Source organism: Rhipicephalus sanguineus, chromosome 7 (genome assembly GCF_013339695.2).
Source record: "Rhipicephalus sanguineus isolate Rsan-2018 chromosome 7, BIME_Rsan_1.4, whole genome shotgun sequence".
NCBI lineage: Eukaryota > Metazoa > Arthropoda > Arachnida > Ixodida > Ixodidae > Rhipicephalus > Rhipicephalus sanguineus.
Genome location: NC_051182.1, coordinates 100467718 through 100479580, shown reverse-complemented (window position 1 = coordinate 100479580; position 11863 = coordinate 100467718).

The window sequence follows — 11863 nt, the reverse complement described above, 5'->3', positions numbered from 1 at the left end:
CGGCTGCTCTTGCGATTCTTCTGTCGGTATATAAATGTCAATGCTGTCGAAATAAACGTTCCGTTGGTAGTATGCGCTTGTCTTTGTCTTCCTAAGCCCCTGTATAAGTTACGCGCTCGCATTTCTAAGTACCTTAAACTCTATAATTAGACAAGCCACCAAGGCAGCGCTCCGCCTCCCAAAAAACACCAGTAACGAACGCCTGGCAGAGTTAGGTGTGCATAACACCATACAAGAACTAACCGAGGCACATCTGCAGGCACAATATCTCCGACTAACCAGCACCCCTACCGGAAGACATATACTTTCAAAGCTCCAAATTCGCATCCCCGCCAATCATGATTCCCTGAAGTCGCTACCCAAGGAAATTCGCGAAACATTCTGTGTTCGACCGCTCCCCCGTAACATGCACCCCGACCGAAACCGCGAGCGACGGAAAGCCAGAGCAGAAACTCTCCATAAAGCGTACGGCGGGGAACGGGATGCTATCTGGGTGGATGCTGCATGCGATCAGCACGGAGCCACAGCGGTGGCCTACACACCGAACACCCCTCCATTAATAAAAGAATTACCTCATGGAACAAAACCAGAAGAAGCAGAAGAGATCGCTATTGCGCTAGCGCTCGGTAGTTCCAATGCGACCTACATCCTCAGTGATTCAAAAACTGCATTGTTAAATTATGCTAGGGGCAGAGTTCACCCTACAACATTCCACGTGCTGACCCAGAACCCCCCTTCCTCCCGCAGCGCTGAGCTCATCTGGGTGCCCGCGCATTCGGGAAACCCTGGCAATGAGGCCGCCGATTCTTTAGCCCGAGGGTCGAGAAACCGGGCACAGGTGGATCTCATGGAGGGTTTCTCGAAAGAGCGTGCGTGTACCTTTGCTGAGCTCACTGCAAACGCTCGTGCTGAAAGGCAAATATACCCACCCCCCCACTCTTCCCTTACTACCAGGGAACAGCACCTATGGCGCCGTCTGCAAACGCGGACTTTACCTACCCCCTCCCTCCTCTCCCACTACCGACCCACCCCACCTTCCTGCCCTCTGTGCAATGCACCGAGGGCAAACCTAACCCACATTCTCCTGGCCTGTCCGTCTTCTCCTCCTCCCGGCGGGTCGGTGCCACTCAAAACTTGGGAGGACTGGGAGACCTCGCTACGCTCCACGGACCCGGCAAGGCAGAAGATCGCCGCCCGCCGGGCTGCCAACGTCATGGACTTATTAGACATGAACGTTTGAGTGTGGTGGGGTCGCGTGGGGACCCAGGGGGCCTGGGAGGTCCTGAATTCCCTTGCAATAAAGTTTTTTTCGACTCGACTCGACTCCTCCAATCACATGCGGCACATACCGGTATACCACGGGCCCCGGAATGCGGGTATGCGCCACAGGTGATTCGCAGTTTACATCACATCTACCTAGAAACAGCGAGACCAGACATTGGCAATTTAAACGCGAGAGCATTAGGAAAATCCAGCATCGGCAGCGCTGACACGACGAATGCAAAGAATTAAAATCAGGATCCCAGCAGGAATCGAACCCAGGCATTCTGCGTTACAGTCGAGTACTCTACCACTGAGCCACACGAGGTCTTGAAACTGCATTAAAAAAAGATCGTATGCAGGCGTCATGACGGCGCAACGTCAAATGTGGTTGTGGTGCTGGCTATCGAATTTTATAACAAGGTAATACATTCCACATGTACTCATCTGATACAGGCGTCATGTCGGGTTAACTTTTACTGCGGTTGCAGTGTCGGCTCGGCTTTTATAACACTCTAATAAACGTTACAAAGGTACTCCTATGTCTCAGCAAGCTATATTCGAGCGTTGCTCGACCCCGCAAATAGGCTATCGAAAGAGATTCACATCATCGCACCGTAGCGTGCCCTTCGTTTCCATAAAGCTGACGTCCATGCTCTAACGTGAGTGTTGACGTTAGGTCAGACCATGAGTTAACCTTTAAACGCTACTGTAGCCGACCTGCCTGGTAAGCCCACGATGTGTACACAACTACTCCATTTTGCAAAAACACGTCGATCCACCTCGTAACGATTGGCTCAAAGCCAAAATATGCAGCACAGACAGGTACTCGCTTACTGCTTCGCATGAAACCGATTCCCACGATGCGTGGGATCTGCCGAATTTTTTTCATAGCTATCATTGGTTCCTGTCTAATAAACTTATCATTGAATAGAATGAGGGGATTGGTGGAGCATTATTATTAACAAGAGAGTGCTTTATACACGCTTGTGGCCCGGCTTCACCACGAACTTACCGATGTCATTATCGTTAGCGAAATGTCAAAAAGAGCACTTCACTTCCTAGAACTCGCGCGGGTTGTCGTTTTATTTAGTTCAGGTTTTAACTTCTAGTCTCGTACTTCAGGTCTTCACGTGCGGTCTCGTGGTTGCCTTTGTGTTTACGCTCCACTTTTCGTTACAGCCTATATAAAGAATGCCAAATAGACAGGCTTGGCCAGAAATGACCATGCACGTCTTCGACACCACGCTTTATCAAACAAAGAGACAGAACAATGTGGTAGTTGCACACTATGGCATCAAAGGCACAAGTGAAAGGTAGCGCGCCGTCTTCGCAGGGTATGCATGAGAGCGATAAGTTTGAGGAAGGACAGTGCGCATGACTCAGGAGGTGGGGCGATTAGAAGTGTTCACGGAAGGGCGAAGCGAGCGCGCGGTGGAGGCGGTGGTGGGAGGTTGCTGAAGCGTGGGTTCTTCTGTGTACGCAGCGACAGTGGCGGGGACATTTCTCCGCCCAGCGTACAGTGGAGCAAAGTTTGAGTGAGCCTGGGGCCCCAAATTTTTGCTGTCTTTTGTACTCCCCGCACTTTCTTGTGCTCGCCAACCGAAGTAAAAAACAACGAAGAACGAAAGATCCTGGGGCCCCAGGGGTTTGAATCGGCTATGTTCTCAGTTCTGTTAGTGCTTTTTACCACCCAGTTCTCGCTTTCATTCAGCATGACATCTTCATCTATACGTCCGCCTGCGTTCCACCATGATCTTTAATTCACTTAGTAAGGGAATGCTGGCTTAAGACTTATAACTATCGCTAAAAACAAAGTGTGTAGCTTACTCCAGTATGAGCATTTTGCCGCTTGAACATGTCACTCGTACGCAAGGCTCGGCGAAACTTTTGCTTTCGCCATTCTTGATTTTCTTTTCTTGATATGAACAACTACCTGTAAAAAAGGCCTCGTCAGAAATACTTCCGCGTAGCAGCAAGACTACTCACAGCGAATAATTAGGCATTTACTAGCTGCAGTATGAATGCAATACAGACGAGAAGTTCCACAGTGCCAATTCGAACTCCCCTTCACCCCCACCCCCGCCCCGAAAAAAAAAGAAAATACGAAATATCGTTTTTTATGCTCTTTCCGACTGACCACTTAGTCGAGCCTTTTGAGCATGTAAAATTCCAATGTTCTTTACAGCACATATATTTGTTGTTTTTTTTTCTTCGCAAACGTTATACAAAAGAGAACTTCTTGCGAGAATAGTGAAACATGGCGCTCGCAAATAAGACAATCCCCACAAGAAGACAGGCCGAGTACTCGTCCTGTCTGTTCATTTCGCGATTGTCTTGATTCGTGCGCCTTAGTTCAGAGCTGTACGCTTCCACACATCACTACTTTTTTGGTGCGACTTACGCCTACTAGGCACATGCTTAAGTGGAATGCAGTATGTCACAGTATTTTGTCAGACGCGGGGGTAGGACGGTCCATGCGATGTGTTCGGGGCGTTTAGCCTCCGCCGTGCCTATGTACACGGATTTCATTTGCGCACTTGAGAGGAGGCGCTTGCGTGACACTTGCTGAACCACGCATGTACGATTTCCTTCCCATCGCTGTAGAAACCGCCTGCCGCGTCCTCGGCCATGGACGCCACTCTCCTCCCCTTCTCCTCTCGCCTTCACATCTTTATGGCCACTTCCACCTTCATATATGAGCCGTGCTCCTAACTAGGGCCCCAGAAATAGCGTATTTTACTCTCCTCAACATGTGCTCCTCCTTCATCTAACATCCGCCGCTATAACAGCGCACACAGCGCGGAGTCAAAAAAACATGGCTGATCCCTCTGTTATAGGAATCGGTATAACACCAAAGTGAAATGTATCTTCAACGACGTAGTTGAGCGTTCGTTGGGCATTCTTCGCCCCAACGGCGCAGGAATGAATGCTATAGCAACATATTGTAACGTCCCGCGAAGAACGGCAAGCAGCTCTGAACTTGCAACGCGCTGCTCAAGCAGAAATGACGCACGGAACGAACATACACATGATGAGCGCGAACTGTCACAGTTGTACCTTATATTTGTGAGAGCAGCGCGCTCCTTTCGCAAAAGCGGCCGCTGCAGTGAGGGAAGTGACCTTCGTGCTCTCAACGCAAACTTGCAGTGAGAGCACGAGACGCACAAACCACCGCGATCAAAAGATAAGCGCGCGCACGAGCGACCACGCCCTGTAGAGGCGCGTACTCATTGCGACGTGTGGTGCGTCGACCTTTAAAGCGCGCTCTTCGAGCCCTTCGCGCCATCTCGCTAGTGATAAAGAAAACACGCTGATGTACCACCGATCTCTGAGTACGCCACCGACAAATGGTGTATATAAATAGCTCGTCGTTATCATGGCGAAGAACGTGCCGTCTGTGGCCTAATCGTTTCACGCTGCGGAGCGAGGGGTTGTAAGTTCGACTCCCGGTGACGGAACGTTTTCTTCTAGTTTCTTTTTTCTTTGCCATCTGTTAGTCTTTGTATTTTACAACTTCATTTCCGTGACGGAAATACGTCAGTGGAGCCGTGGTGTACCCCGGCATAAAACGCTTTCGTGTTAAAAAAAAACACGAGAATCACATAGACCACATTTAGTTCGTGTATTCTATGGGCCTTAGAGGCAATCACGTTTCACAGCAGAAATTATGTAGGCCAAGACGATGTTCTTCTGAACGACGCGTTGCAGGGATTGTGTGTCGGATATAGTGTTCTAGCTGCTCCGTGTTTACATGCGTGCGTTCAGCGTGCACGAATTGACTGCAAAACCGTCAGTATTTGCTGTTGCGTCTTTACGTTAAAGGAATACCCGTGATGCAACAGTATTGCAAGAAACGCGAAATCGAAGATGATTCCGCTTTTTAGCGAACAAGTTTACATGCGTGCTTGTAGGAGTGACCATATGGGTCAAATTCAGAGCATGCGACAAGGCTAAAGGCCAAAACAATCGATTTTGATGGCGTTCACAGAAGAATTGATAAACTAGAAATATGTCTCGGAATAAACACGCGTAATGTTGAGCCAGATGAACCTTAGAATTACCACGCAAATAAAGGCGAAGAACTGGCTCTCGAGTTGCTTTATCGCAGCGATGATCCACAATGAAGAAATACCCTTCAGGACGGTCACGGAAAAATGGGGGAAGTGGCAGAGAGGCACCGTACCCTCACGAATGTTCCAGCTGTATCCAGGTATGTTTAGCAGCCGTACCCATCTGTGGCCAGTTCTTGGCATGCAACTCTGTTGAAGAGATGCAATTCTGGAAGTTCTACCTCCCGATTACTTGCACTTTAGTATAGGTTAGGCATATTTTGTATCAGTTTTCAAGGAGACCGACGGCATTCAGGAAGCCAGGAAAGCTATCGGCGTGAAGGTCGACAAATTTTCTATGTCCAATGTTATGAGTTTTGAGAATGTGCTCAACCTGTGCATACAGTCGGCATTTATTCATTATGCAGTGATGCTGATAATGAAAAGGACGGCATTTGAATACATTCATAGGGAGCAAGAATCTTGTTTCACGTTTTCTTTAGTACCGATGACAAGAACCTGACCACAGTCCTTGAATGAACTAATATTAGATCTATTCGTTTCTGTGCATAGGAACATATACAGTATGTATGAATAGAAAAAGGAGGAAACGAATTGAAAGAGCTCTTACCACTGGTTGGTTCCAAAGAAAAATAGGCATGAGCTCCATGAATTGACGAAGTAGATGCTAGCCGGCAGGCCATTATGGTGTGCCGGCGGGCCATTGTGGTGTCTCAGCTAAAGCTAGGGGATTTCAGCACGTACTTCTCTTACCAGAGAAGAAGATCATTATTGATAATGGTTAGGGGTAAGAGGTCATGAGCCCGATGGGAAGAGACCGAGCAATATTAGAGCTGTCATTCTGAAATAAGTTAAAGAAGCGCCGCCATGGATTATAACGACTAAGTATCGGAGTGCAAGCAAACCCACTTTCGAAAAATGGGCACCAGTGAAACATAATTGTGAAGATCTGGGCAGATGGTGCCCAATAATACAGCCAACCGCACATTTTCGAAACAGTAACAAACGGAAACAAAAAAAACTGTAGCAGCTACGCTCTACTGGTGCGAAGACTGTGAAAACAACGGGACTGATCGCCTTCCCCTCCTCCATTCCCTCCTCCCCACTCTCACATTTCTTTGCTACCTACTTGCTGTACTACACTATGCAGGGAAATGCTGGGCTTTCTTTCTCGCTGTATTTCTCTCTCTCTTTTCTTTCTTTGTTTTGCTTTCTCTGTGTTTGTTTCTCTCTATCTTTTTCTCAGTCTCTCCATCACAGCAACGCACTAGTGTGGTTTCCATAAATGCTTATTCTGCTAGCGTGCCTGGATAACCGAATTGTTCGGGCCCCTCGCCTTAGGGTCGTGGGTACCCGTGTTCGAATCCCACCTCGCCACATAATTTTATTTTGTTTTATTTATTTCTGCTCCTCCTCCTCTCCCCTTCCTTCCCTCTTCCAACGCGTTGCTAGTTGGCGCACCCGGCGATGCCATGCGTTGCTGTGCCAAGTGGTTGCTAGGCAGCGCGAGTTTCTGCGCACGATCCCGCGAAAAATCTGCATTGTTTCCATACGTGCGTAAGTGTTTTCAAGGGGCAAGCATATGAGTTCAAAGCCGTGATTTTCCAGTACTCTTCCCCACTTCACATCAATTAGTGGCACTTGCATAAATGCGAAATCTTTGAACGCAGAAGTTAAAAGCACTATAAAGCGTGCAAACAAGTATGTCGAATGGAGCATTGAAGAGGTCCTTTTTTATGTTTTACAGCGAAAGCTGGTATGAGATCACAACAATGGCCGTTTTTGGCGCCTTAGTTGTCCGCCGCCGCCGCCGGTGTCCGTAACCACTATCGCTGGAAGTAAGAAAAAAAAACGAAATAAGAAAAAATTTCCAGGATGGAACGAGGCTCGAACCTGGGCCCTCTGCGTGGGAGGCCAGTATCCTACCTCAGAGCGATGCCGGTGCTTGAAACTGCTTTGCAAAAAGACCCTATACAAGCTTCATGTCGGGAAGGAACCACATTAACATATGGAATGTAGCGTGGTAGAAGAGTAAAATAACAACCAAGTGTCACACAATGGAATTGCGCAACGAGTGAGTTGTTGAATGCGTCCAACCCATTACAAAGGGCTCTGCTGTAATTCTTCATCGTCATTATCCACAACATCAACAAAGTGCACATAATATCTTGCAGGTGTTTAGCAGGTACCACGGTTCTGCGCAGAATGACGAAAAATTGCGTAGTGGCTGCTTCCTAACTTCACAAAAGTTATGATTTATAGCGTAGTGGGTTCCTCGCAAGTGCACCTCTCTTGGTTGCCAAGGAAGCCCATAAGGCTCCCATGATCCATTTCCTCAGGGTCTCAATAAAGTTAATTCCCCTCTCTCTATCACTTTCTCACGTTAACGTATGTCATAAAGCGTGGTGGGAGAGTGAGATAACGACCGGGCGTCACAGAATGCGAGTTACGTAACTATAGTCGGTGACAAGCTAAGAATAAAAAGTAAACTGTACCGCTGTCCATTTGTATTATGCGCGTCCAACTACGGCCGGTCTTTACCATGACGTAACGGTTAAGACGAACCAATGAAAAATGCAACATGGCGCCGTTCGCGACGAGAGGCGAGGTACCGCTGCACCGAGACTGAGATCCGTCAATTCGAATTTCCTGCGGTATTTGTTTCTTCCAGAAGAAAATTCCTACTGTTATCCGCACGTACCCACCATCATCCTCGCCGGTTGTCACCCGATGCAGTAGAAGCTTGTGACTGTGCCGCGTTTGATGTGCACCGAAGTGGCAGCAGCTCGGAGTGTTTTACAACGCTTTAGCGCGTTCCGTCGTTTCGGCAGCGTCAAGCTGCAACACGGCGTGTGTTCCCTCCATCGCTCGTATACACCAAGCATATCGCCTGAGGGTCACCACATCGGCGATTGTCGTCGCGTTCATTCTTATGCAGTGAGGTGAAAGTGATGTCGGAATTTGCGCGTCTGTGTACGATTTACCGCCCGCAAAAGCCATGTCATTAGCGTTGCCACAAGTGCGTGTGTGTGTTACTTGAAGCTCGCAACGTGGGAATCTTGGTGATCTATTGTGATATGCGCCGTGCTGTGTGCCTATATGAGTGACGTATGCGCGGACGAAGCGTGAGAGAAAGAAAGCGACCAACATAACCCGTTAGCGCAACACAATGCGAAAGTAAACAAACCAGGTGTGGAGAATATGCAGTGGTGTGTGCATTATAGGAAGATAATTGCGGTCGTCATCCGGTGCGTGTGTCGTTATGTGACGTGTGCCTATTGGCGCAGTTGCGTCGTCTTAACGGAATTCAGTTCCACCAGCCCCGAATGATGTGCTAGCTTGAAGTGCCCGTCGCATAAGTATCGCACTCGATGCATGAACGCCTTGCAACGAGAAACGCCGTGCGAGGTAGTCGTTGTCTACAAACCGTGAAATGATACGCTGGCTGTGACACGTCGATTGCATGGATTGTGATCGTAACTGAAGTGACGCCGCTAAAACTATTATTGAGTAAAAAAAAGCTTTTGTTTTTAATGGCGTTGTATCATACTTCACGATATCATATTTGGAATTCTTGTTTCTGTCTAACGTGGGTTTTTTAGCATATCGCGTGTATTGTGTGCATGTATTACGCAATGATAATTTGTTTATATTAAACTCGCGGGGCTTATAGTGCACAGACCCTTTTTTAAGCGCTTATCTCTTCTTGTGAAGCTTCACCCCCTCACTATGCTTCACGAACAAATGAGGAGGGGGGAGCCGGAGAGGTGGGGCTTGAGAATGTACGAAAGGAATGTACTTTCTGATTGTGTCCACCGAGATTATTTATAGAGACATCTATATGTTTTCCTTTTTTTTTTCTTCGAAGATGCACGTGTTTTTTCTGTGTCCGAGTGTATATGTGGGGTATTTTGGCTACTGATTTTTTATTTCTACATTTTCTTTTTGCTCTACCTGCACGGAGGATGGTGCTATAAAAGCGCATGGAAGCCTCGTAAATGTTGCCTTGAATAAGAACGGTCTCCAATCGAAACGTTGACAAATAAACGGTTTTTTGAGAAGCGTGTATCCTTTTCCTCTTTGTCTTACGGCAACCAATGACAGCCTGTTCACAACTTACGTGTATATATATATATATATATATATATATATATATATATATATATATATAAATATATATATATATATATATATATATATATATATATATATATATATATATACCTTCGCACAGACACACACATATATAGAAGGTAGGGGTCTTTCTTTTTTTCTAGCAAAAGTGGGCCCATCTGCTGTAATGCCCACTGGTGCGACGCAGGTATGTAATAAATAAATAATAAGTTAATTAGAAACTTTAACGTTTAAGGGCTTAAGGAGTAATGGCAGTGCTAGTGCAAGTTGTCGAAGCGAGAAACAATCCCACGTAAAACTTTTAGTCAATGCCAATTTAGCCGCGTACATCTCCTTGGCGTGAACGTAACGGCAACGCATGCAATGGCCCACAGTTAAACGCCGTGTGTGCTACACGCTTTTATTTCGTTGAAACAAGACGTCAAATGAAGCCTTGACGTTTTCCTCAAACACGACGACAAGCACGGCGACTAGAGACGCAAATGCGGTATTTGCGGCAACACCAGAGTCAAAATTCACAAAGGCAATGTCAGACCACTTCGTCATACTTCGCTTTGAGTCACAGTTGCCATGGTTACAGCAGACAGTGAAGAAAACTGGCGGCGAGAGTTTCGCAAAAGAATTACAAACGACCTTATTAAATCTGATTAATGTCCCTATTTTGTTCTGTGAAACCGTAAAATAACGAATACTTTATTGAACTTTCATGTTAAATCTGGCAGTCTTTGTTTTAATACCATAATAAGTACTGCTCAGAAACATCACCTTTGAGATGTACATTACTTCTTCGCATAGAGTTTCTTACAACCCTATGCTTCTTCGTATAGACTCCGAGATGAACGCGGCGGAGGGTGCGATTTAAACAACACATATATTATTATGCTGACACTGAACTCCGTGCCTTCCCCATTTATTTTATCTAGCTTTGCTTTCTTCATTTCAATATCAGTGCAGTATTGCAAAATAAGGTTTATATGCGTGAAAATTATTGCCCTTGTTTAGGAACTACTTCGTTTGTAGCGCGGAGGCATGCAAAATATGAGCAATGCGGCCTCGTGGGCGGAGCTTATATTTATTCTTAGGCTGTCACCGACTATAGTGGATCATATAAAGCTTTCAACCCATTACAAAAGGCTCAGTCATACTTCTTCATCGTCATCAGCCGTCGCATCAAGAAACTGCACATAATGCCTTACAGATGGTACCTCGCTTCTCCGCAGAATGACGAGTAATGTCGTGGTGGGTGCTTCCCAACTACACAAAAATTATGATTTGTGGCGTAGTGCGTACGTTGCTAGTGTAGTTGTATTAGTAACCAGAAGAGAGTTTATAACGGGCTCTAGAAATGCCGCTCTTCGAGCTTTCGCTGTGACTGCGCTTTCCGCGCAAGCCTGGCGTTTTTTTACGTGATCGTGCATTCATAGACTATTTACTAGGGGTGTGCGAATATTCTAAAGTTTCGAATATTTGTCGATTATTACATTCGAAATATTCGTATTCGATTCGAAAATCGTGTATTCGAAAAGTTTCGAATATTCGATAGCTTCGAATATTCGAAAAATTCGAATATGCCATTCGAATATCATGCATAAAATAACTCGTCTTCCACATTTATGCTGCGTTCGTATCGCTAAAAACGTTGCCGAGAGGAGCGATAAACATCCTAAGTACACGGAGGCACGATATCTGCCTGCGACGAGCACCCCAATACGTATGATATATTCTGGTGCATCTCCGACGTGCAGCGCTGTTGGCGATCATGTAACCGTACATTTTCAATATTATGCAGCCGTAACGTGCCGCACTACCACTCGTTCACCATGCGGGACCACTTCTGAAGAAAGACAGTGACCCACGTGACTGGTGGCGGACTGTTCAGATACCCCAGTCTGGCAAAGTTTTGCCCCACGTAACTCCCTATACCAGCCACTTCTGTTCCAAGCGAGCGTGCCTTTTCAGTGGCGGGGGGGGGGGGGGGGGGGGGGGAGGGTTGTCTCTGTTACAAGGGAGCGCCTGCTGCCTGATCATGTGGAGGAACTCATATTTCTTCATGATAACATTTATTCATTACTTTCATTGTGCCGTGATATTTGCTTGTGTTGTGATGTGCATTGTGCTATCCTAGACATTGTGTTCTGGAGATAGCAGTGTATGTTGTGTTGCCAGTCAGGCTGTTAATGTGTTGTTTTTTTTTTTCGGATAGCTACATGTTAAATAAAATATTGTTACTGTGGAGGCATTTTGCCTTTGATATTCGATATTCGATTCGATATTCGAAGGTGGATATTCGTATTCAATTCGTATTCGAAAAATTTGATATTCGCACATCCCTACTATTTACGCGTAGGTCACCACGTTCAGGATTCTATTTACCCTTTTGATTCTTTGTTCGTGTC